Source organism: Anticarsia gemmatalis, chromosome W (genome assembly GCF_050436995.1).
Source record: "Anticarsia gemmatalis isolate Benzon Research Colony breed Stoneville strain chromosome W, ilAntGemm2 primary, whole genome shotgun sequence".
Classification (NCBI taxonomy): Eukaryota; Metazoa; Arthropoda; class Insecta; order Lepidoptera; family Erebidae; genus Anticarsia; species Anticarsia gemmatalis.
In genome coordinates this window covers 5729858-5754736 of record NC_134775.1, presented here as the reverse complement: position 1 = coordinate 5754736, position 24879 = coordinate 5729858, and positions in this window count along the sequence as shown.

Below are 24879 nucleotides of genomic sequence, written 5' to 3'. Positions count from 1 at the left end.
CAACTTTAAGCTGGAGAGCCCAAGTTTCTAATGTTTGTAAAAGGGTCACTGGCATACTGAGGGCTCTTTATCGTCTTAAGAACTTTTTACCTTCTAGGACTAAAGCTATGCTTGTGCAGACCTTAATCTTCCCTCTGATCGACTATGGTGATGTGTGTTACTTTGACCTGAATGCAGATCTCCTCAACAAACTAGACCGTCTTCTTAACAACTGCATTCGATTCATCTTCAACCTCCGCAAGTATGATCATATATCTACTTATCGCTCCCAACTTAGGTGGCTACCTATTCGTGAGCGTCGACACTTACGTGCACTCACGACTCTCTTCTCTTTTCTCTCTTCTTCTACTCCCCCAGCCTACCTAACTCCCTACTTTCAATATCTGTGCGACAATCACAACCGTAACCTCCGTTCCTCAAACAACCTTCTTCTTCTATGTCCATCTCACACTTCTGGGTTTGTCAACTCTTCCTTTCCTGTCCAATCGGTTTTATTATGGAATGCGCTCCCTCTTGAAATCAGGATGTCCACTAACCGTCATACGTTTAAGAGCAAAGTGCGGAATCTCTTGTTAAAACAAGTAGCAGAATCGTCACACTCGTCTTAATTTTTATTTATATATATTTATTATTCATAATATATATTGTATAATTCAGTATATAGTATATTTTATTATTTATTTATGTATATGGGTATATGTATTTAATTTTTTTTATTTGTTAATCATTATGTATGTATAAACCTATTTATATTTAAGTACACGTACATACATGACCTTATTTTTATTTATTGGTAAACCTGGTTCTTAACGTCCTTTATTTTTATTTTTTTAAACACCTACTTCTTTCAATCTCTGCATCACCCTAAGGTAGACTGGTAGATAATGCCTTTGGCATTAAGTCCGCCTATATACACATGTATATGAAGTTTAAAATAAAAAATAAATAAAAAAATAATATATTTAAAATACATACTTAATAAATACATAAAATAAATAATTCATTTTGTAGCGAAAGGTAGTGTTCCTTAACTTGTTTTTTAAAGATAGGTAAGGATTGAGCACGTCGTATTGACACTGGTAGTGCATTCCACAATCGCACAGCTTCTACAGAAAACGATCTATCAACAAACTTTGTGGAATGCACTGGCATCTTCAATCTTAAATTTTCTGACGATCGCAGGAGTCTTGAATGTGTGTCATGCAAGAAATCAAAACGTTCTTTAAGATATGGGGGTGCAAAGGGATTAAACAATATATTGTACAAGAGAAAGAGAATGTGAGCATTCCGGCGTGAACGTAGGGGTAACCACTTGAGCTTATGTCTGTATTCAGAAATATGATCATACTTGCGTAAACCAAATATGAATCTAATAAAGAAGTTTTGAAGTCGCTCAAGTTTATTCAATTGGTACTCGGTGAGATCAAGATAGCTGACATCGGCATAATCAAGAACGGGAAAAAGAAGGGATTGTACTAACGCAACTTTAGTCGTGATGGGAAGAAAATTACGCAGTCTGCGCAAAGACCCCGCCGGAGCGAATATTTTGCGACTGACATGTTGGATTTGAGGAACCCACGGCATCTTCCTATCAATAAAGATACCCAAATTCTTGACTTTGTCACTGTATGGGATATCAATACCGTCACAAGACACGGGCAGTCGATTCTCGAGACCATTCTTGAACTGCCAACAACAATCACCTGGGTCTTATCCGGGTTGTCCTTTAACCCGTACGACTTGCTCCAGTCACAAATTCGCATCATGTCGGTGTTTATAGTTAGAACGGCTTCCGTCAACCTATCTAGGGGAGCGTGGGAGTAAATCTGTAGATCATCTGCGTAGAGGTGGTAAGAGGAAGTCAAGTAATTAGAAATTGAGTTGATAAAAACTGTGAAGAGAAGGGGAGATAAGACGCCGCCCTGCGGAACGCCAGCATATGATGGGCACCATGCGGAGATCGTGTTATCGATGCTGATACGTTGCCGGCGCCCAAACAGGTAACTACGAAACCAGTCAACCGCTGTTGGAGATACGTTAAGAAAGCATAGTACCCCGAGAAGTACATCAAAGTCAACAGTGTTAAAAGCGTTGCTAAAGTCTAGTAATGCAAGCACTGTTAGCTGACCACCTTCCATTGCTGACCTAATGTCTTCCGTAATATGAACCAGGGTTGTGGTGGTACTGTGACCGGGACGGAAACCAGACTGGAGTGGGTTAAGGAGTTGGTTTTCAGAAAGAAAGGAACTAAGCTGATCATGAACGAGGCGTTCAAGAACTTTAGACAGGAAAGGTACGATAGAAAGGGGCCGGTATTCAGAGAAGGATGAAGGGTTACATTTTTCAGGTAGAGGTGTGATTTGGGCGTCTTTCCAAGCTGATGGGAAGATGCCCTTGGAGATGGAGAAATTAAGGATGTGACAGATGACAGGAAGTATCTCATCAAGGATAGGAAGGATCATATTACGGCTGACGCAATCGGTACCTAATGCATTCGAGGTAGTAGATAGGATGCTTTTCTTAACGTCACAAGCAGCAAATTGATGAAAGTCAAATGGGAAGCAATCGGGAGTCGAACGTAGTGAAAGAGATTTTAGAGTATTATCTTTTAGTAAGGGGTCAAAGTGGGGTAATGCTGATTTAAAGCGTTCAGATCGAGAGATTTAGGAATTGTGTCTTGGCGCGATTTGCCGACTCCCAATGATCTCAGAAATTTCCAGACTTTGGCTGGATCTCCGTTTTCGACAGATGCGTGAATATGTCGGCGTTGTGTATTCCGGATTATACGGATAGTAAGATTGCTTCCATAATACAACACGATTTTTATGTCGATAACTTGCTTACTGGGGGGGATACAAGTGAGGAGGTGCTTGACATACGTCATAAAGTTACTGACGAACTGGCATCGGCTGGAATGCCATTGCGCAAATGGAAATCAAATGATTGTCGTGTAGTATTTAATAACACAGAGCACTCTTCATTTAATTTTAATATAGGCTCCATTGAACCTTGTAAAACTTTAGGTCTCAGTTGGTTGACTGATTTAGATGCGCTTTGTTTTCCAATTTATTCAGATATTTCCAAGTCAATGACCAAACGTGAATACTTTCTACTATTTCACAAATTTTTGGTTCACTGGGTCTTCTGGCCCCGTGCATTATTGTTATGAAAATGGTAATTCAAAAATTATGGATTTTAAAATTGGGTTGGGATGATCATTTGCCTTCTGAACTTTCAAAGTTATGGACCGCTATAGTGCGTGGCTTACCTATTCTAAATGAACTACGTATTCCTCGGATTGTATTATGTGATTTTTATAAGAACATAGACCTACATATATTTAGTGATGCATCATTAACTGCTTACGGTGCATGGTTGTATGTTCGAAATTCAGGTTTTGATACCCATGTAATGGTACGGTTGCTTATTGCCAAGAGCAGAGTGGCTCCAATAAAACCAACTACAATACCAAGGCTCGAGCTTTGTGCTGTGTTGGTTGGTGTTCGTCTTTACGAAAAAGTTATTGAGTCTTTTCGAGCTCAAGTTAGGTGTGTCACTTTTTGGACAGACTCAATGGTAGTGTTGAGCTGGCTAAACATGTTACCAAGCAAATTGCAAATTTTTGTTCGCAACCGCGTTGCAGAAATTTTGGATAAGACTGGTGCATGTTCTTGGAGGCACGTCCCTACTAATCTAAATCCAGCGGATCACATATCTCGAGGAATAGATGCCAGTAATTTAAAATTATTAAAATTGTGGTGGTCAGGCCCAGACTTTTTGAAATATGATTACTCAAAATGGCCTAAAAATCCAACGGTAACGGGTGAGAAATTACCAAATGTAAGTTCAGAAATTTCTTTACTTGCCAAATCTGTGAGCCAGTCACCGGTTATAGATTTTAATCGATTTTCGATTTTTTTACGTTCAAAACGTGCAGTGGCATATGTGCTAAGATTTAAGGATATTTGCCTAAAACAGCCACCTAAACATCAGTATCTAAGTGATGATGAGTTGAAACGTGCTTTAAATTTAATTATAAAACTATCACAAAACGATTCTTTCCTAGAATATAAAATGCTATGCAATAATCAACAAATGCCAAAAAAGAGTCCATTAATCAAATTTTACATTTTTATGGATGAAAATAATTTAATGCGTGTCGGTGGTCGGCTTGCAAATTCACAATATCTCTCACTATTCACAATATCTCAACTCACATAATTATGATAAAAAACATCCTTTATTACTACATTCAACTGACATTGTCACAAAATTGTTATTTGTTTATATCCATTAAAAAACTCATGCATGCTGGACCACAACTTCTATTAGCATCCATTAAAGAAAACTACTGGCCCATTGGTGGTCAAGCTTTAGCTAAGGCTGTCTATCGTAAATGTGTAGTATGTTGTCGTATGAGAGGACATATATTTATTTATTATATTTGAATTTATTACTTATACATATTATATTGTTATATATGTCTGATGATGAAGCTTCTTTTTTTTCTGCTGACGATATTAGTACATCCTCGAAAGATAGTTTTTGCTCTATAACAGGCACGCTAGGAGACTTTGTACGTCGGACTTTTGACAGCACTGGTATAAACCTCTTTAACGTATGTCACATAAATGCGCAAAGCGTCCCTAGCCATTATAGTGACCTGCAGGAGGCATTCGCCGATGCTGACGTTCATGCCGTCCTGATTTCAGAGACGTGGCTCAAACCTCATCTACCCTCAACTTCTTACCCCCTCCCTGGATTCATTCTTATCCGTAATGATCGGATAGACTGGAGAGGGGGTGGCGTCGCTATCTACCTCAGAAGTGACCTCTCTTACCATATTGTAGCTTCCTCCTGTCCTAACTACTCCGCTTCCGCCGAATTTCTCTTCCTAGAGGTTTGGGTCAAAGGAGCCAAAATTCTTCTCGGCGTAGTTTACTGTCCCCCATCCATTGATTACTTCTCCAGTATTGAAATGGTTGTTAATACCCATATTAACCAAGTTCTTGTAAAGCGCCATCTCTGGCTAGAAGTATGAACTACTTAGTCGTCCTGATTGAAACTCCCAGAGATGGCGCTATCATAAAAATCAATTCATTTATGTCTAGTTTTCATGATCAATAATCTGTGGGCGCGGGCTACCTGTCACCTGTCAGTGCGCACCGCGTGAGGTCGTACATTATAATTAGTCTGCAATAATATATGAATAGTTGAAACACTAAACGAAGTTTTTGTTACTGATACGTACGAAACATATGGTGACCCCGACGTGATCGATTGGTGATCGACATACGAAAAATCGACAGGCGACCATCGAGGTCGCGCACACCAAAAAAGCACGCCACGACAACCGAAACGGATCGTCGAGAAGTTCATTGCGGGCGCGTGCGTGGAACATCGAGAAGTTTCATCGCGAGCACGTGCGTGGAACGTCGAGAGGTTTCATCGCGGGCACACAGCACGTGCACGAAGCGCCGAGAAGTCTTCACTGCAATACCAAGAGGAGCACGTGCGGGGAACGTCTAGAAGTTTCACCGCATGCACGGAGCACGGTGGCGGCTCGTCGAGTTCAACGTCTTGGTACAGGAAGAGAGGAAAAGCCCCAAGAGGTAAGTGAGCAGGCGTGTTCCCTTCCCTTCCTAGACCAATATTTAATCCAAAATGTCTAACGAAAGTCTCGAAAGCACGTTAGAAGAGCAAGAGTTAAAAGAACTAAGATCCAAACGAGGTATCTGTAAACGAAAATTAACCTTGTTCAAAAAGTTTATCGACAAGATGGCGATCGCTCCGCCGACAGCGGAAACCATAGTAGAAATTAAATTAAGATCAGATCAAATGCCAAAATTATATATAGACTTTTGTGAGATACAGGATAGAATCGAGACACTGTGCGGCGAGGATGACATCAAGGCTCAGGCAACCGAACGTGAGTCATTCGAGGATTCTTTTTATCAACTCACTGCAAAAAGTAGTATATTGATACCAAAGGAGGTGGATCCAACAAAGTCAGTAGATTCTAAACAAAACATAATGCAACCTACTAGTGTCAGTGGGTCGATAAAATATCCTGAAATAAATCTTCCAGAGTTTAACGGTGATAGCGTACAGTGGCTACAATTTAGAGATACTTTTGATGCCCTTGTCAACAAAGCAAATTTGCAACCGATAGTTAAATATAAATATCTTCACAGTTGTTTGAGGGATAGTGCTCTCGAGGTTATTAGTTCACTTGAATTCTCCGATGAAAGCTACACCATCGCTTGGCAAATGCTATGTGAACGCTACAATAACCCGAGACGGTTAGTTTCCAATCACATGAAAGCTTTAATTGACATAGAATCAGTGCCTACCACTCCTTTGGGCCTCAGAGGTCTAAACGATAATATTTCTAAACATCTGCGATCTCTAACGTCATTAAGTGTCCCTATAGAAAACTGGGATCTGATATTAATTCATGTCTTAACAAAAAAATTAGATGCCCAATTAAAAACAAAATAAGAGAACAGTCTTGAAGCAAAAAAATTGCCTACATTACAGGAATTCCGAGCGTTCCTGAGGAACCGGGCTGACCGACTTGAAGCGGCTGACTCCACGCCGAGCGTGACACCTAGCAGTGGCAGCAAAGTCGAGAAAGTCCTGGTAACCACTTCCAAGCCTGTCAAGGTAACCTCCAACCAACACAAAGCGAATGTGTGTCCCCACTGTTCAAGTAATCACTATATTAACCAGTGCCAAAAATTTAAGAACTTAAATGTTGAGGCACGAATCCGGATGGTAAATAGATTACGTTTGTGTTTTAATTGTCTGTCCGGCAGACATATTCTGAGTAACTGTAGGGCCAGCATGTGCCGATTGTGCAATGCCAAACACCACACATTACTACATAAACAAGACACAAACAGGGACAACACAACACACAAACAGTCAATATCCAGTAAGGAGCCAAGCTCCAGTAGCACAGATACCAGCCGAGCTGAGACAACAACGCTGACTTACAATACACAAGTAGCGAGACACAACATTCCAACTACCTCAGTAATTTTACCAACGGCCCAAGTGCTTATTGAGAATGAGTACGGTCGGGTTCAGAAATTGAGAGCTCTCCTGGACTCAGGATCTCAATCGAATTTTATTACGGAAGATGCATATTACAAATTACAACTTCCAAAGCACCAACACAATTTACAAGTAATTGGGTTTAACAATAGTGTAACCAATGTGCTCAGCTATTGTGACATAACCTTACACTCGTTGGATAAAACATACAAAACAACGTTGTCCTGTTTTATTGTACCTACCATTTGTACAACCAATATTGCAGTCAGCAACTTCCGAGACTGGAATATCCCACCTCGCTTCAAACTGGCTGATAGTACAGTTCATTCACCGAGTGAAATTGATATTATTATCGGCGCTGAACGATTTTATGACCTACTTTGTATAGGTCAACACAAACTGGGGGTCGGGATGCCCACACTACAGCGCACACGCCTGGGGTGGGTAGCTACGGGCTCAGTAGCTTCTAAACCACTTACTAAGTCAATTCAATGTAAAATCACTATCGAAGATCAATTACAAAGATTTTGGGAGATAGAAGAGGGTTCCTCACCAAAATTGCCCTATGATGAACAACAGAGCGAGAGTATATTTGTGAACACTCATACTCGCACCGCTGAGGGTAACTTTCAGGTGGAACTACCATTAAAATCACCACCTATCGAGTTAGGTGACTCTAGACGCGTAGCTTATAAAAGATTTAAAGTACTTGAATCAAAATTCCAACGGAACCCAGAATTTAAAATAAATATGTAAATTGTATGCGCGAGTTTCAACAAGCTGGCCATATGATTAAGTTACAAGGTAGCTATGATGGTCCATGCAATTTCTTACCCCACCAGGCTGTGTTGCGCAATTCACCCACCACTCCAATTCGTATTGTATTTGATGCATCTTGCCAAACTGACAAGGGCATATCATTAAACGACATACAATATAAAGGCACAATAAAACAGGACGAACTCATAGACATACTTCTAAGGTTCAGAAAATACACTTATGTAGTTAGTGCAGACATCGAGCTAATGTATAGGAGAATATATTTAAAACCTGACCAACAAAATCTCCAGTGTATTTTCTGGCGGGAGAACACCAATCAACCATTACACATTTACACACTGACCACCTTGAGTTTTGGGCTCAAGGCAGGACCGCATCTGGCAACAAGATGTTTGTTACAGTTGGCACAACAGAATCAGAAAACGTTTCCGACAGCGGCAGAAGCCATTGAACACCACTTTTATATGGATGACCTCATTTACGGGGGGGAAGACGAAAATCTGGTGGCGGAAACAGCATTACAGAAAAACCAGATCCTGCTGGGAGCTAACTTCCGCCTCCGGAAGTGGAAATCCAATTCAGAAACCGTCATACAAAGCATTACCAAAACACAAACACACAAATGTACACCTCCAACCGAGTTTGGAGACAAAACACAGAAAATACTGGGATTAGCGTGGTCCAGTGACTCCGATGAGCTAATCTATACTAATATACTAATATTATAAAGCTGAAGAGTTTGTTTGTTTGTTTGTTTGTTTGTTTGAACGCGCTTATCTCGGGAACTACTGGTCCGATTTGAAAAATTCTTTCAGTGTTAGATAGCCCATTTATCGAGGAAGGCTATAGGCTATATATCATCACGCTATGACTAATAGGAGCGGAGTACCAGTGAAAAATGTTATAAAAACGGGGAAAATTTTAATTCTCTTATGTGACGCAAGCGAAGTTGCGCGTGTCAGCTAGTGTTTGCTATAAGGGGAAATCGAATTCCCTCACCAATTACAAAAAGGAAAGTACTAGGGGTAATTTCTTCAATCTTCGACCCTCTAGGCCTTACCGGACCGGTTATAGTCATAGCGAAAATATTTATCCAAAAGTTATTTAAATCTGATTTAAACTGGGATACAGAATTAACATTCGAGTTAGTTCAGGAATGGGATACCTTCTATAAAGATTTAGTTGTGTTAAATAAATTGAAAATTCTCAGATGTACAGTAATACCTAACTATGTAAAGCTTGAGATACATGGATTTTGTGACAGCAGCACCAAAGCCTATGGAGCTGCTATTTATATTCGTTCAATGGATACAATGGGCAACATTCAGGTACACCTACTATATTCTAAATCAAGGGTTGCACCTATAAAGTCACAAACTGTTCCGAATCTAGAATTATGTTCTTGTTTACTACTAGCAACACACACCGACAAAGTACGGAAGGCTCTGAGGAGTGGGATTGATGGTAGTTATCTCTGGTCGGATTCAAACATTGCACTCTCATGGATAAAGAATCCAAACCAAAAACTTACTTGTTTTGTTAAAAATAGAGTTGATAAAATATTAAATCTTACCAACAGAGAGGACTGGCGATGGGTGCGATCCGCGGAAAACCCAGCAGACTGCTTGTCAAGGGGACTCGAACCCAGCAAGCTGGATGCCCACCAGTTGTGGTGGCACGGGCCTACCTGGTTAATCCAACCCAGTGAAGCATGGTCGGCCCACACAGAGTCATTGAACCTGGCACCCGAGTCAGGGACAACCTCTACTTGCAATATAACTACACAGACTCAATCTAACGATACACTAGACTACCTATTCAACAGATGGTCAAGTGACAAAAAGCTAATCCGCGTATTAGCATATATTTTCCGATTCATATATAATACCAAACAAAAAACAAGAACGATATGTTATGATAGAAAATTAATAGGACCATTATCTGTACAGGAATTAAAAGATTCAGAGCACAAGTTAATTAAACAAGCTCAAAGGGAATCATTTCCTCAAGATTACCAATCATTATTAAATAATAAGCCAATCTCGAACAAATCAAAACTGCTATCGTTGCATCCATTTATGAAGGACGGACTTATTCGCGTGGGCGGACGTATCGGTCTCTCACAATACCCCTATGATAAAAAACACCCATTTATACTGAGCAATGAACATGTACTCACAAAATTAATCATGCAGAACGAACACATACGATTGTTACATGCTGGACCGCAGTTACTACTGTCAACATTGCGTGAACGCATATGGCCCATCAAAGGTAGAATGCTAGCCTCAAAAATTGTAAATAAATGTTTACAGTGTTTCAAGGCTAACCCGAAAACTACTAATCCCATAATGGGAAATTTACCCCCAACTAGGGTCCATCCTTCCCCTCCCTTCCAAGTAACGGGATTGGACTATGGAGGACCTTTTAACATTCGTGACAGGAAAGGACGTGGTTACCAGACTTATAAGTGTTACATAGCCGTGTTCATTTGTTTTGCTTCGAGCAATTCACTTTGAATTAATTACAGGCCTGGAGTCAGCTAACTTCATATCGGCGCTCCGCAGATTCATTGCACGAAGAGGTAAACCAACGGAGCTGGTAAGCGATAACTCTACTACCTTTAGAGGCGCGTGTAATGAGATGCAAGAGTTGCAAAGATACCTAACTGACAGTTCAACTGAACTACAATCTTGGTGCGCGGATAAGGGCATCAAATAGAAATTTATACCTGTGTATACACCCCATATGGGTGCTATTTGGGAAAGTAGTGTAAAACTTTGTAAACATCATCTAAAAAGAGTATTAGGACGATCTTTGTTAACTTATGAGCAATTTGTAACTATATTAACTCAAGTAGAATCAATTGTCAACTCCAGACCCTTATGTCCCTTACCAAATTCAAATCCAGATTACCCAGCCTTAACGCCAGCTCACTTTCTAATTGGGAGGACTCCAACTTCCCTACCTGACGAAGACTTAACCGACATTCCACCAAACCGCCTAACTCACTATCAACTTCTCCAACAAATTACACAGGACTTCTGGAAGCGGTGGTCGCGCGACTACATTGCGACACTGCAGGAGCGTACGAAGTGGAGAAGCTCGCGGGGGCAGAGTCTCACCGCCGGCACTACCGACCTGGTGAGGGAAGAGCGGCTGCCGCCATGCCAATGGATGTTGGGGAAGATCGTAGCAACACAACCTGGTCGCGATGGTGTCGCCAGGGTAGCCATCATCAAAACTGCCAAGGGAAATATTCAACGTGCATTCAACAACGTTTGTCCACTGCCCACGACGGGGCACGTCATTTAAATTGTTGTTTTTTTTCGATTATTTCATGTACCAATGTTAAGTTAATTGTTGTCTTAAGTATTAAGTTGAAAGACATAAAGGTTATATTTTAGATGTTATTTAAGTAGTAGCATTTCTATAGGAATAAACGATAGTCATTTCCTTGTTTTATTTAAAGGTCATGTAGATAAGAATGGGCGCAGTCATAGAAATGTAAACAGACTGCTCGTTCTTGCAAAAGGCTTAACATCTTGTAAGACAGATACCAAAATAGGTCTCACAAGAGTTTAAGTTCCTTTAGATACCAATTATTGTACCTTGGAATTACATTCCAAGGGGCGCAGTATGTTAATACCCATATTAACCAAGTTCTTGTAAAGCGCCATCTCTGGCTAGAAGTATGAACTACTTAGTCGTCCTGATTGAAACTCCCAGAGATGGCGCTATCATAAAAATCAATTCATTTATGTCTAGTTTTCATGATCAATAATCTGTGGGCGCGGGCTACCTGTCACCTGTCAGTGCGCACCGCGTGAGGTCGTACATTATAATTAGTCTGCAATAATATATGAATAGTTGAAACACTAAACGAAGTTTTTATTACTGATACGTACGAAACAATGGTACTGGAATCTTTAGGGTCTGCTTACTCACATCACATCATCATGGGCGATCTCAACACCAATCTTCTTTCTCCCAGCTCACTCCGTTCCTGTAAACTCCTAGACATCATTGAGTCCGCCAGTCTACATGTCCTACCATTAATCTCACTTATCTTCTTCTTCCTACTCTCTCTCAGGTTACTCTCTAATACGTAACGACCGCATAGATAGGAGAGGTGGTGGCGTCGCTATCTATCTTAGAAGTGACTTACCCTACCACATTCTTACTTCTTCTTCTCCCAATTACTCTGCATCCGCCGAATTCCTTTTTCTCGAGGTTTGTGTCAAAGGAGCCAAAGTCCTTCTCGGCGTTGTATATTGTCCCCCTTCCATCGACTACTTCTCCAGCATCGAGTCGGTGCTGGAATCTATGGGGTCTAGTTACTCACATCAAATCATCATGGGCGATTTCAATACTGATCTCCTTTCTCCTCGCTCACCACGCTCCTGTAAACTCCTTGAGATCGTCGAGTCCTCCAGCCTTCACGTTCTACCCCTACATGCCACTCACCACAACACTGAAGGTGAAGATACCTGGCTGGACTTAATCCTTACTTCTGCTCCCTCCCTTGTCTCATCCTCAGGCCAATACCCAGCTCCTGGTTTCTCTCACCACGACCTAATCTTCATGTCCTACGCCCTAAAGCCCCCCAAATCTCGTCCAAAGGTTCTGTACAAGCGTTGTTTCGGGCGTATGAATGTGGACAAATTAGGTACGGACGCTGCTAACCTCAACTGGGAGCAGCTAACAACAGCTTCGAACATTGATGACAAAATTTCTATATTCAATAAAGCTGTTGTTGGGCTGTTTGATGTCCACGCGCCGGTTAGGAAAGTTAGGCTTAAACGTCCTCCTGCTCCCTGGATGTCAGAAGGTATTCGAATGGCCATGAGGCGAAGAAATAGGGCCTTTGCCAAGTTTCGTAGAGATCGGTGTGACGAAAACTGGCACCAGTTTAAAGTTGCAAGGAACCGATGCAATCAGATGGTACGTAACGCTAAACGCCGACATTTTCTAAATAACCTTTCCTCCTCTTCCCCGGCCGATATCTGGAGGTTTCTCGGGACCCTCGGTATTGGCAAACATCAGAGCAATAACTTACAGTGCACGGTTGGATTGGACGATATAAATCGTCACTTTACGTCCACCACAGTGATGGATCACCAAACCAAGACCGATACTGTCCAATCCATACTGGGATTACCCCGACCAAATATTGAATCCTTCTCCTTTTCGCCAGTAACACCGGAAGATGTTAAGAAGAATGGATTATATTCTATTAAATCGAATGCAGTAGGCGCCGATGACGTCAGTCGACGCATGATTGTCTCTGTGTTGGATCACCTGCTCCCCGCCATATCTCACATCATAAATTTCTCCCTTACCTCTGGTTCCTTTCCTTCCTTGTGGCGCAAAGCCTACATTATCCCATTGCCTAAAATCCCAAATCCGTCGCTTCCAGCTCACTTCCGACCCATTTCCATTCTACCTTTTCTCTCCAAAGTGCTGGAGGCCTGCGTACACAAGCAGTTAACACAGTTTGTGTTAAATAACAATTTACTTAGCCCGCTCCAATCCGGGTTCAGACCAGGCCACAGCACTACGACGGCACTCCTTAAGGTGACTGGCGATGTTAGGGCGGGGATGGAGGATACTAAAGTCACTGTTATGGCTTTGGTAGACTTCTCGAACGCCTTCAATACCGTCAGTCATGATATCCTTCTCTCTATCCTTTCCCATCTTAACATATCTTCCGGTGCGCTGAATTGGTTTTCCTCATATCTTCAAGGGCGCCAGCAATCGGTTCACTTCGGTGAATCTTCATCGAGCTGGCGTGGACTGGATTCTGGTGTCCCACAAGGCGGCATTCTTTCTCCTTTATTATTTTCAATATTCATCAATCTAGTAACCCAAAATCTTCGAGGATCGTATCATCTGTATGCTGATGACTTGCAACTTTATTCGCAAGAGTCCGTGGACTCTATATCGACAGCTGTAGACGTCGTGAATAGCGACCTCGAACACATTAGGTGCTGGTCTGAGAAGTTTGGCTTGGCCGTTAACCCTGCCAAATGTCAGGCTATAGTGGTAGGCAGTCACCGCAATATTAGCAGATTAGGTAATGTTCATGTACCACCTATAGTCTTTAACGGCTGGACTATTGAAACGACGTCTTCAGTAAGAGATTTAGGTCTTTATGTCGATTCAACGTTGAGCTGGAAAGTCCAAACAGCCAATGTTTGTCGCAGAGTGACTAGCACACTGCGGGCTTTATATCGCCTCAAGAACTTTCTGCCATCCAGGACCAAAGCCATGCTTGTGCAGACCTTAATATTCCCTCTGATCGACTATGGTGATGTGTGTTACTTTGACCTGAATGCAGATCTCCTCAACAAACTTGACCGTCTTCTTAACAACTGCATTCGATTTATCTTCAATCTTCGCAAGTATGATCATGTATCTACTTATCGCTCTCAACTTAGGTGGCTACCAATTCGTGAGCGCCGTAATTTACGTGCACTTACGACTCTGTTCTCTTTTCTTACTTCCCCTACTCCCCCAGCCGACCTAACTCCCTACTTTTAATACTTGTGTGATAACCACAATCGTAATCTCCGCTCTTCAAGCAATCTTATTCTTCTCTGCCCCTCCCACACTTCTGGGTTTGTCAATTCTTCGTTCCCTGTCCAATCAGTCCTGTTATGGAATGCGCTCCCTCTTGAAATCAGGATGTCCACTAACCGTCTTACGTTCAAGAGCAAGGTAAAAGATCTATTGCTGAACAAAGTTGCTGAATCGTCACAATTTGCTTAGTTTATATGTATTCATATATTTACCTATTATTGTATATTTATTGTATGTTATTTTCATTTATGTAATTAATATGTATTATTTTGTATATATTTAATTATATGTTAGTATATATTTAATATAATTATTAATTTACACTCATGTTGTCTACATCTATTATTATTTATTTACACACTTTTCTCATCTCACTCTCCTTCCTCTTTTTAAACACCTTCACAACAATCTCTGCATCACCCTAAGGTAGACTGGCAGAAAATGCTCCTGGCATTAAGTCCGCCTTTATACAGCTCTGTATACAAAGTTTAAAATAAATAAATAAATAAATAAATGCCACTCATCACAACACCGAACGCGATGATACTTGGTTGGACCTAATGATCACGTCTGCTCCCACCCTTGTCTCATTTTTAGGTCAATACCCTGCTCCTGGTTTCTCTCATCACGACCTAATATATCTGTCCTACACCCTTAAACCTCCCAAGACCCCTCCCAAGGTTCTGTACAGGCGCTGTTTTGGGCGTATGGATGTAGTTAAATTGTGTAAGGACGCTGCTACCGTCGAGTGGGAGCAGCTAACGTCAGCCCCTACGATTGACGATAAAATCGAAATTTTTAACACCGCTGTCACTAGGCTGTATGACGTCCACGCGCCAATCAGAAGAGTGAGACGGAAACGACCGCCTGCTCCCTGGATGACTGAGGGAGTTCGCATTGCCATGAGACGTAGGGATAGGGCATTTGCAAAGTTCCTTAGAGACCGCTGTGACGACAATTGGGTTCAGTTCAAAGTTGCAAGGAATCGATGTAATCAGATGGTACGCTAAACGCCGACATATTCTAAGTAATCTTTCTTCCTCTTCCCCGGCCGATATCTGGAGGTTCCTAGGGACCCTGGGTATCGGCAAAGACCGAAGTAACGTCCCACAGTGCACGGTTGGTTTGGATGACATTAACATTCATTTCACTTCTACCGTACCTCTAGATCACCAAACCACGTGCAACACTGTCAGTTCCGTTAATAATTTACCCCGACCCAACTTTGATCCCTTCTGTTTTGCTCCAGTAACACCGGAAGATATTAAGAAGGTAATCCTCTCAATTAAGTCCAATGCAGTAGGCGTTGACGACTTTAACGTTGTTAATTAACACAGTTTGTGTTAAACAACAACCTGCTTAACCCACTTCAATCTGGGTTCAGACCAGGTCACAGCACTACATCCGCACTTTTTAAAGTGACTGGCGATATAAGGGCGGGCATGGAGGACACTAAAGTCACCGTGGTGGCTTTGGTTGATTTCTCGAACGCCTTCAATACCATCAGTCATGATATCCTTCTTTCCATCCTTTGTCACCTGAATATATCTTCTGGTGCACTGAATTGGTTTTCCTCATATCTTAAAGGACGCCAACAGTCGGTTCACATCGGTGACTTATCATCGAGCTGGCGTGAACTCGATTCTGGCGTCCCACAAGGCGGCATCCTCTCTCCGTTATTGTTTTCTATTTTCATCAATCTTCTAACCGAAAATCTTCAGGGTGCGTATCATCTGTACGCTGATGACTTGCAACTGTACGCGCAAGGAACAGTGGAATGCGTAGCATCAGTTGTCGGCATGATTAACAGTGACCTTGAGCACATTAAGTGTTGGTCTAGGAAGTTCGGTTTGGCTGTTAACCCTGACAAATGTCAGGCTATAGTCGTAGGCAGTCATCGCAGCATCAGTAGGCTAGGTCAGATATCAGTACCACCGGTAGTATTTGATGGCTCAATAATAGAACTGACCCCTACTGTGAAAGATCTTGGCCTTTACTTGGACTCAACTCTGAGCTGGACTGCTCAAGTATCTAACGTTTGCAAGAGGGTCACTGGTATACTGCGGGCTCTGTATCGTCTCAAAAACTTTATTCCATCCACGACTAAAGCAGTGCTTGTGCAGACCTTAATCTTTCCACTGATTGACTATGGTGATGTATGTTACTTCGACCTGAATGCAGATCTCCTCAATAAACTTGACCGCCTTCTCAACAACTGCATTCGATTCATCTTCAACCTCCGCAAGTATGATCATATATCTACTTATCGCTCCCACCTTAGGTGGCTGCCCATTCGTGAGCGTCGTAATTTACGTGCACTCACGACTCTCTTCTCTTTTCTTACTTCTTCTACTCCCCCAGCCTACCTAACTCCTTACTTTCAATATCTGTGCGATAATCACAACCGTAACCTTCGTTTCTCGAATAATCGTCTTCTTCTCTGCCCATCACACACTTCTGGGTTTGTCAACTCTTCTTTTCCTGTCCAATCTGTCTTATTATGGAACGCGCTCCCTCTTGAAATCAGGATGTCCACTAACCGTCTTACGTTTAAGATCAAAGTTCGGGATCTCTTGTTAAAACAAGTTGCAGAATCTTCACACTTATCATAGTTTGTATTTATGAATTATATATATATATTTAGTTTATAGTATGTTTTTAATATCATCTATTTATATAATATAGTGATTTATTCGTATTTAATTTTTTATCATTATTAATAATTATGTATGTATACAGGGTATAAACGACGGTTAACCGAAAACTTCAGTGTTAATTTTGTGACACTAAATGCGCGAAATTTACTTCAACCATTTTTCTCGGAAATGATTGGTTCCCGAGTTAGTCATTTTTGAGCGTTCAATGTATAGTGAACAACGCGATGTATCTCCGCGCATGCCTACGAGATTTCTGGCGGCGGTGGCGCGCTGAGCGACGACATGTCGCGACGCGTCGTAGGTACGTACGCGTACCACCACGTCTATGCTCGCTCACTAGTATGCAACGCTATCATTAGATAACAATCTTATGTATCGTTTATGGTATCGTAAGTAGGCCCGTATGTTACAATAGCTCATAGTAAAATTGAAAGTAGGTAGGTACCTACTTGGCTTACGTGAAATCAAACAATATTAGCAAAATGTAACCAATAATAAGAAAGTGCTAAAACAAATTGTTATCAATGTCTATCAACACGCAATTACCTGGTGTATGACGAGATTTTGAGTACCTTTGGATCCGGACGTACAGGTGCAGAGCACGCCGTGCACTTCCACGTGCTTCACCATACATAACACATCAACATTTCTTCCTATTTACGAACACAACTGCACTTCGAAAACAATAACAACAAAAATAATAACAATAAAAACACTAACAACTCAAAACCGAAACAATAACAAGTAAAAATAAACAACAGTTCACACACGACACGACGAATAGGACATAACGAACGACACCGGTGAAGAGCTTCCGTCTTCCGCGAGCGAATTGCTCGAACTATCGATCAAAGAGAGCCGCCGGCGCGGGCGCCTCTCCGCTCACTCGCACCGCCCCTCGCCCGCGCCACCCGCTCCCTCCGCGCCGTCCGCGCGCGCGCCGCCGATTTGGTGACGAGCGACGAGTTAGGATCCCAGCGAGAGAATAGATTCAATAAAATATTGATGTGGCATTACTATTTTTACTTTGTTCACAGTTGTAACTCGTTGCATTGTAGTTTTATTCAAATACCGAATAACATTACAAACATTATTAATGTAAGTTTAAAATACTTTGATATTTATAACATAAAATCAGATTAAAGTAAATAAAATAAACACGAAACGTTTATTTAATTAAACCATAAAAAAATTAGGTACATAACAATGATAACAATCAATATCCATTAATATTCTTATCAGAGAAACTAACTTATCGTAATTCATTATCCCCGGAGAATTACTTAGCATCCATTTTGTCGCATCCCATCTTTGTAACATCCACGCGCGGTCGCGGCGTCACGCGTCAGTACGGCCATCTACTTTTCGAGTCGCACCGCGCTTGTATGAAGTATGAATGAGCGTGTAAATATCGAATAGAATAATAATTTTGCAAGAACAAAGCGACAATACATGTTAAATTGTTTATTAGAGATTTTTATAGCGCTAAAGAATATCAATAGGATTTTTTGATGTTATGTATGTATTTGTACGTGTAATAATAAGATATCACACATTTTAAATCTTATAAATGTACCGTTTATCGGAGAGCGGGATAATTACGTCATTTTCATTTTTAACATAGAACAAATACTAAGTAACGCTGCATACTAGTGAGTGTGAGGCTGACGGCTGTGTGCGTAATCGTGTCTGTGTGGCGCGCGTAGGTACGCGGCGTGACGTCAACCGTCGCGGCCGGCCGCCGCGCCGCCGGCGCGGTGTCGTTGGCCGAACAGCTGATAGCGAATTTATACGTTGTTTTAATCCATTGCTGTTTTTGGTGAAAAACAGTAATATCACGGATTTTTTTTCATATTCATGTTGCATTGTGTAGTATTAACGAAATAATACCGAAAAAAAATAAAAAAAACGCATAAGAAATCGGAAAAATCTAGAAAAAAGCGATGAAAAATTTCAACGCCATAAGCACCAGAATCATGTCTAAAATCATTTTTTTTCGTTTTCGGTAGACCGCCTGTTACACCCGGTATACTTATCTATATTTATGTACACTCACATGACCCATTGTTATTTATTTGTAAACCTCTTTGTCAAATTAATTTTCCTCTTTTATTATTTAAGCACCTACTTCATTTAATCTCTGCATCACCCCAAGGTAGACTGGCAGAAAATGCCTTTGGCATTAAGTCCGCCTTTATACAATTTTTGTATAAGAAGTTTAAATAAATAAATAAATTTAAAGGAAAAAGTAATAAGCCTTGAGAAAGAGATAGAATATATGAAAAGAGATAAGAAGAAAAACAACATTATTATTTTTGGATTACAAGAGGAAGAAGAATCAATGACAGGATTAATAGAAGTGGTGAAGAACATATTTAATAAAGACTTAAATATAAATATTGGGGATTTTGAAATAAATCAAATTTTTCGCATCGGGAAGAAAAGCCCAGGCAGAAAATCGAGACCGGTTTTGCTCTCTCTTGTCAATTCATGGAAGAGATACTGAGAGTTCGGAAAAATCTGAAAGACATATATATAACAGAAGACTATTCTAAGGAAGTTTTGGAGAAGAGGAAAATGTTACAAACAAAATTGAAAGAGGAAAGGATAAAAGGGAATTTTGCATATCTCAGATACGACAAGCTCGTAGTAAAGGAAAATAATGCAAGTAACAAAAAAAGAAAAAGAGGAGAAGCTTATTCACCGGGTGATAACACACAAACTAAAAAACAGCAAGTCTGGACGCCATCACATACAAATAGGCGCAACGCCTTTGATGTGATAAGAGGCAGATCCAACCCTCTCTCGTGCCCCAAGGCGGATAATAGGCAATAACAATTAATTATCGGCAACCGGGAAACAAAACAACACAAAAATATAGAAAACCAAACATACAGAAACTACCAACCTCCCCCAAGCCGACTGGTCCTCGTGGGGGAAAATGACCGCGACCCTCTAAAGATAAAAAGTAACCAGAAAAACTAGAAAAAGAAACGTAACGATAACGATATATATATCGCCACTTTAAACTGTCGATCATTCGGAACCACTGAAAAACTAAAAGAATTGGAATTAGCATTGAATAAAATAAAATGGGACATAATTGGTCTTAGCGAAGTGAGAGGAAAGAATTGAAGACCATGGTAAATACATACTATACGATATTGGGGAGACGCCTGTATTATACGGTGTCGGCTTCATGATCAAAAGAAACCTCGCCAAAAACATACAGGAATTAAGAGGGATTTCAGAACGGATCGCACTACTCAACATTCTATTACCTATTGATGGTGAAGAAGAACGAATATGGTCAATAATCCAGGCGTATTTGCCAATCGAAACCAATAGAAGAGAAGACATATCAAAAATTGAAAAATTCTACACAGACCTACAATTAACTGCTGCAAATGAATCAAAAAACCTAATAGTTATGGGAGATTTTAATGGACAAATTGGCACACAGAAAACGGGAGAAGAATATACTATATATAATATATAGGAAATCACGGATGGGGCAATAGAAGTAAAAACGTCTCACGATTGGTATCCTTTGCTATTGAAAATAAATTAAGCATCATAACAAAAAGAAACCATCAAAGAAATGGACATGGATATCTCCTAATGGCCGGCATAAAAACGAAATCGACTATGTTATGTCTAACAACTTAAAAGTTTTTGAAGACCTGTCTATCTTAATAAATTTTAATTTTAACATAGATCATAGATTGGTTAGAGCTAAACAATCAGGGACACGTGTTAAAAGACCAAGACAATTTCACAATAATATGAAAGCCATCGAGTGTATTGGCAACACTGATTTACTTCTAAATAACCTTGAGACGCAGTGGCGCAGTGGTTGAGGTCGCCACGCCGATACCACTGCAACGGGAGGTCGTGGGTTCGATTCCCACACGGGACAATTATTTGTGCGATCCACAAATAATTGTTTCGGGTCTGGTTGTGCTTTGTGTCCGTTGTTTGTATGTTTGTAAAAGTCCCCGCGACACAAGAGCAATTCTTAGTGCGGGAGTTGTCTTAAAAAAAAAAAAAAAAAAAAAAAAGACATCTTTACAAGGAAGGGAAAAAGAATGTATATCGACTCAAGAAAAATACACCCGATTGCTCAAACAACTAAAATCACAAACTAAAAAAGCAAATATGACCAGTAAGACAGCGATATCATTTAGAAGTAAGCAATTATTACAAGAACGGAAAGAAGTTATACAACAAAGAAAAAATAGCAATAATAATAATGTCCAAAAAATTGCAGAATTAAGCAAAAAGATAAGCGAACAACTAAGAAAAGAACGGAAAGCAAAAAGGTTTGCAACACTAAAGAAACATATAGAAAAAACAGGCAGAATAAAGAAGGCCCTAAAAGAAATGAGTTACAAAAAGGATTGGATTCCAAATATGAAAAAATAGAACAGGGGAAAGACCAGCAAAAGACCAGAAATTATACCAAAGCCGTAAAGGTGACCAAGTAATAAAAGAATATAATTCAGCAGATACGGACGAGATAAACACAATCCTTAAGGAGGAAACCATAAAATCATTCGAAACACAAAAACTAGATAAAGCACCTGGATCAGATTTGGTCACAAATGAACTGTTAAAAATAACGTTACCAGTGATAGCACCAAGATTAACAGATCTATTCAATGAAATCCTTGAAACGGAAACCATCCCAGAAGACTGAACTAAATCGACAATCATACTGCTACATAAGAAAGGAGACATGGGCGATATAGGAAACTACAGGCCGATCAGTTTAATGTCCAATATTTATAAAATATTTTCTAAAATCATTCTACAAAGAATCACTAATATACTAGATGAAAACCAACCAATGGAACAAGCTGGTTTTCGTAGTAATTTTTCGACCATAGATCACATACACACTCTAAGACAGATATTACAGAAATATAGAGAATATAATAAAACGTATTACATTGGGTTTGTGGACTTTAATAAAGCGTTCGATACATTGGAGCATGAGTATATATGGGACGCTCTAGAAAGGCAAAGGGTGCCAGCAAAATGTATAAGAATAATTAAAAATGTTTATACAGCAAGCACTGCACAAGTTAAACTTGAATCTGCGGGCAACGAGTTTCCTATTGAAAGGTGGAGGTGGAGGTGTGCGTCAAGGAGATCCTATATCGCTTAAATTATTTTCGGCAGTGCTTGAGATGATCTTTAGGAATCTAAACTGGACTGAAAACGGCCTCAACATAAATGCGTGAATCTCAACCATCTACGCTTCGCAGATGATTTGGTTTTGTTCTCAGAAGACGCCGAAACGCTGGGACTAATATTGCAGCAACTATCTGATGAAAGCTCCAAGGCCGGTTTGACAATGAACCTAACTAAAACTAAAATTATGACGAACGCCCAGCAAACAGTAAACAACGAACAAATAACAGTAAATAACGAACAAATAGAATATGTTACGGAGTATATATATCTTTTTTTTTTTTTTTTTTTTTTTTTTTTTCGTCAGGAAAATGCATTACTGCATGTCCCGCCCCAGGGAGGAAAGCGGGGGTCTGTCGGGCTCTCCTGCCGGCAAGGCGTTCCGGCTGACTTGGGCATACCGACTAAAAACCTGACGGTGTTCCTTCTGCGGTCACCATAACGTGGCCAGGACGCGGTACCTCCGATCGGATACTCCGCGTCCCAGTCGGTGACGGCCCGCTTTGTATGCGGGCCCTACTTCGAGCGGGGGCAGGCACCAAGATTGCCCCCCCCTAGCTCTCCACTTCAAGGGGGTGTGCCAGGAACACACAGCGCACTCCCCACCTCTCGGACCTGTTCCCTGTCCAGGCGACGGAGCGTTCCGCCTCCGCCGCCCACAGGTCCGCGTCACGGGGGCCGGAGATCATCCCGGCGCCTACGACGCCCAGTGCGTCTTGCGCGGGAAGGGAGGGGAGCGTTGATTTCCCGCTCCCGTTCCGCCGCCTCTTTTGCGGATATAACTTCCTCGCAGAACGAGGCGACGGCCGACCACGCTGCCTCGCTCCCGACCATGGACAGAACCACGGCCGAGAGCGAGAGGTCGCTCCCGACTACCCCGGTCAATTGACGGCGCTGCGACGACCACGCCTGGCAGTGTGCCAGCGTATGCAGCGCCGTATCGGTGCAGTCACCACAATGATGGCACTTGGGCGTCTGCTCACGGCCTATGCGACACAGGTACTTGCCGAAACAACCGTGTCCGGTCAAGACCTGCGTCAGCCGATAAGTGAGCGCGCCGTGCCCTCTCTCCAGCCACACGGAGTATATATATCTGGGCCAACTTATATCTACAGATAATTGCATGGAAAAAGAAATAGAACGAAGAATAACGAATACCTGGAAACGGTTTTGGTCTCTGAAAGAAATAATGAAGGATAAAGATATGCCAATGTCAGCAAAAAAGAAAGTGTACGAAATATGCATTATGCCATGTTTACTATACGGGTGCCAGACATGGGCATTAACAGAACTACAAGAACATAAAATAAAAGTCTGTCAAAATACAATTAAAAGAAGTATATTAGGTATAAAAAGAAGAGATAGAGTAAAACTGCAGGAAATTAAAATGAAAACAAAATTTAAAAATGTACACACGACTTACCGACAGCTTAAATGGCGTTGGACTGGGCATATGCTAAGGGAAAATAGAGACAAATGGACAAAGATAGTGACAGAATGGTATCCAAGGGGAAACAAAAGAAATCGAGGCAGACAAACAATAAGATGGGAAGATCATATCCGGAAAATAGCTGGTCCAGTATGGACTCGTTTAGCTAGAGACAGAGATGCGTGGAAATCTTTAGAGGAGGCCTATGTCAACAGACAAGCTGTTCCACAGAAACACCAGTTGCCGATAGATAACAACCAAGTTAGTTAGAAAGAATGTTTTATTTTTAGGAAGTAGGCATGTCAAGAATATTTATTTGTTAAGAAACAGCAATAAAGGCTATTTTATTTTATTTATTTTATTATAGGCGGTTCAGGTGTCATTTTTGCAATAAAACGATTTTCATTTTTTTTGAGTTGTAGCTCTTTTGTATTCAAGGAGCGAAATGTGTTTGTGCATAATTGAGAACGTATCAGTATATTAAACAGTAATTGTTTTGCATGTAGGTATCTATTAGAGTAAATTTTCATTTTGTCAGATTTATAGGTTAAACTTATTTCTATAAAAGTGTTCTGCGTTTATCCATAAAGTGTTTGATACATAATTGTTAATGAATACATACTCTTGTTTCTGGAGCGGGAAAACAATTTTTTTAAAACTAATTTAATTCAAATTAAAGTGAGAAATTAAACACGCAAATACATGTGTAGCCGATTCGGAGGCTGTTTTAATTTTAACTTGTTTACGACAGTTAGACCCTCAGGAGAGACACATCCGTTGGGCCCGGCTTATCTTATTTCTAAGAATTGTCAGCATTCTGCTGGCTAAGCATAAACTATATTCTAAACTTAATTTCAGGCTGAAGGTGTGGGTGTTACCATAGCTCCTCCGACCTTAAGAGGAAAATATCGGGAGAATCGATTTGAGATTGTTTCCGATAATTTTTCTTATAACACGTATATTTCAACAATTTGAGCCGAAACACATAAAGGGAAAACACAAAAATACTTAATATGACTAAACCTAAAGTTACGTACACTAAAGACGCACTGAAGCTACTTTTATTTTCATCAAAAACACTTTCAATCACTTCACTATTTTTTAATGAGTACGCCGTATGTTTAACTTCATCCAAGCTTACGTCTTTCATGTTAAGTGCACGTGTACTGGATAGAG